The 3,575-nt window shown below is 41.6% G+C and overlaps 1 pseudogene; it reads left to right on the top strand.

The window, feature by feature from the left end:
* The first annotated feature begins 246 nt into the window (after positions 1–246).
* On the top strand, positions 247–1,436 carry LOC103732306 (annotated as a pseudogene).
* Positions 1,437–3,575: the final 2,139 nt, after the last annotated feature.

The following is a 3,575-nucleotide window of genomic DNA, read 5'->3' as shown; positions in this document are numbered from 1 at the left end:
AAGAACAAAAAGAAGATGCACCTGGAGTTTCCCCCAGAGCCCTCTGCGATTTTAAACGTAGGGTGGAGTTTGTGGTTCTTTGGCCATGAGCTGCCCTTGCTTATTGAAAGTAGAGGTCACTCCTGCCCTTCTCAGAGGAAAACTTCTTACTTTCCATAAGTGTCTACAACTGAAAGCATCCCTGATGTTTCTTTAAGCTACAAAACATTGTCCAAGCTTGTGTGATATTAGCCCTGTCAAGTTTCCATGATACTGGGCCCTGAGTGAGGTGAAGGTTATGTGTTCAAACTCTGTGGGCTACTGTGGTCTTGCTCCTCTCCAACTGCACAGTTCATGATGGAGTCACAGATGTTCATTTCATTTACACTAGAGAAGGCAGGAAGATTGGTGAGGCTTTTGTTGAACTTGAGTCAGAAGATGATGCAAAATTGGCTCTGAAAAAAGACAGGGAAGGCATGGGACACCAGTATACTGAGGTGTTCAAGTCACACAGAATGGAGATGGATTGGCTGTTGAAGCACAGTGGTCCAAACAGTGCCCACAGTGCCAATGATGGCTTTGTGAGGCTTTGGAGACTCCCGTTTGGATGCAGAAAGGAAAAAAATTGTTCTGTTCTTCTCAGGATTGGAAATTGTGCCAAATGGGATCACATTACCTGTGGACCTGGAGGGCAAGATTACAGGGGAGGCCTTCTGCGGTTTGCTTCACAAGAGTCAGCTTAGAAAGCTCTAGGGAAGCACAAGGAGAGAATACAGCACAATTATATTGAAGTGTTCAAGAGCAGTCAGGAGGAAGCAAGGTCATATGCAGAGCCACCTCTGAAGTTCATGTCTGTGAGGAGGCATGGGCCTTATGACTGGCCTGGAACATCCCGAAGGGACATTGGCATTGTGAAGTAGGCAGGCCTGGATAGGATAAGGTCTGGTGCCTGTAGTGCAGGCTATGGGGGCTACGAAGAATGCAGTAGCATCAGCGATGGCTATGGCTTCACCACTGACCTTTTCGGGAGAGACTTCAGCTACTGTGTCTCAGGAATGTATGACCACAGATAAGGAGACAGTGAGTTCACAGTGCAGAGCAACACTGGCCACTGCATCCACATGAGGGGGCTGCCCTACAAAGCAATAGAGAATGACATTTACAACTTCTCTCCACTCAACCCGGTAAGAATTCATATTGAGATTGGCCCTGATGGAAGAGTGACAAGTTGAGTTTGCCACCCATGAAGAAGTGGTGGCAACTATGTCAAAGGACAGGGCCAATGTGCAACATAGATACATAGAACTCTTCCCGGGCCAGCAATGGAGCATATAGTAGTCAGGTGATGCAGGGCATGGATCTATCAGCAGCCCAGGCCACCTATAGTGACCTGGAGAGCCAGTCAGTGTTACAGGGCTAGCTACAGTGATCAGAACAGCATGGGAAGATATGATTAGTATTGTAGAAATATTCAAGTTATTTCAATCAAAAAAATTTTCATAGGCAGCCAATAACAAGCAAAGAGCAGTTTTGTAACTCTAGAGGAAGCTGGGGGACCCACTTTGCACCATGTTTGTGAAATCTGGATTAAAAAATTACCGCTTCAGTGTTTCTCATGTGAACTTTTCTCCTAGCATGTAATATTGAATAAACTAAAACTATTTTCTTCTGCTTTTCTCAATTACCATTTTGGTAGTATACTTCAGAGTGATACTATTTGAGTTAAGTGGTTTAAGTATGTTAAGTGAGGATCTTTTACAGCACACCACAGTGAACACATTGGAGAGATGTACTTTTTTGAGAACTCAAAGGTGCTAGATCCCTGATTCAAAGATAAGCATTTCTCATGTTCATTCTAGTTTATACTTTCATTTAAAATCTTTTAGGTTAAGTTTAAGCCTTTTAAAAGCGAGTTTTGAGAATTGAAACATCTACTAATACTGTAAGAATTGGTGAGGCCTTGAATTAAAGCTTTCTTTGTACTGTGATTTCTTTTTGGGGGTTATTTTGCTAAGTGAAACTAAGTGAAGACTTTTTCACACACACACACACACACACACACACACACACACAAAGAATCATATTAATATGAAGTCATGGAACAAACAAAGACATCAAAGAATGTGCAGTTTATGGTTAATAATAAATTGCTGTTTGTAGTCTAATTAGTTTCTAAAAGCAATATAGGGAAAAACATACAGAGTATTATACCCACTAGGAGGATTGATCTTAATTATCAACTTGATGAGATCTGGAATCACCTGGGAGACAGTCCTCTGAGCATGCTTGTGGGGGGTTTTCTTGGTTAGTTTAATTGAGGTAGGACAACCTCTGACCATTGTGGATGGCACCGGTCCATGGGTTGGATCCTAGGCTGCATGATAAAGAGAAAGTGACCTGCGCAATCATCATTTTTTGCTTTCTGAAAGTGAATGGCATGTGATCAGCAGTCTAAAGTTCCTGCCACCTTGACTTTCCAGCCATGATAGCCTCTACCTTTGAACTTTGAACCTGAATAAAGGCATTCTCCTTTATGGTACTTTTGTTGGAATATTTTATCTCAGCAACAGGAGAGAAACTAAGACAACCATGGTAGTTGTAGATATCTTTGTCTAAGTCTGAACAAAAGTATTGCTATCAAATGCTGTCTTCATTAGCTGATGAAAATATGCCAAGTAGCACATGATAATAGTGTGTCATTTTATTTTGTATTTCTGTTTAAAAAAAATTATGGACCAGTAGCATTACATGTCTTGCTATTATCTATGGGTTTTTGCTTTGTTTTAGACAACTGTGTATATAAATATATAGTAGAGTATTTTACTGCCTTCACTGGTCAAAACCCCAGAACCACCTCTCTGTGAGCTTTTAGCTTCTTCACTTTCCTGTCTGTTCCCTCCTTTTATTCCATCTGCCCTCCTCCCCTCTGTAATTGTCTTTTTGAGCCCCTGTTCTCCATGTCCTCTGGCACAATCACTCTAAATTAGCTTTGCTTGTTTTCAGGGCACGCTTCCTGCTTATTTTCACTGCCTAAATGATCCATTCTTTTCATTCCTCCAAGACATTTTCTTGAGATAGACTAAAATCAAATGGGAAGCTGTCTGCTTCTAAGGCTGATGAAGTTTTCATTGGTACAGTGGGAAAAGCACCTAATGGTTCTAAGAATGTTATCTCATGTCTGTTCCTCTGGGTATGTTTTTGACAACTGGCAGACTTGCTCTTACACTGAAGACGTGGCAGCCCAAGGCAACAGGGGCATCTTCTGACTGTAGAAAAGGTTTCTTCATCCCCTGCTCCCCTAGCACAGCTGCAGGGTGTATGCTGTCTGCCAAGGAGTGGTGCACCTGCGTTCTGTGTGGGATGGTTGTGCTAGCTCTAGGTGTCCCACAATGCTGTAGAGCCATCTGGAGATCAAAGACGGTGCCAGGGAATTAGCAAATTTGGATACAAATCAACTTACTTTAAAGAAAGACTAAACTTTCTCAACATTTCTCCCTTAGAAAGTAATAGCATAGTAAAACTGTAGGCTTAGAGTTAGCAAAATAAGTCAAATTGCTCTCTTAAAAAACATTGTCTTTAATTTGTTTAATATTACT

The sequence above is a fragment of the Nannospalax galili genome, unplaced genomic scaffold (assembly GCF_000622305.1).
Source record: "Nannospalax galili isolate Female #2095 unplaced genomic scaffold, S.galili_v1.0 scaffold633, whole genome shotgun sequence".
Classification (NCBI taxonomy): Eukaryota; Metazoa; Chordata; class Mammalia; order Rodentia; family Spalacidae; genus Nannospalax; species Nannospalax galili.
Note: the sequence above shows the minus strand (reverse complement) of the source record. Positions and strands in the feature narration are given on the sequence as shown.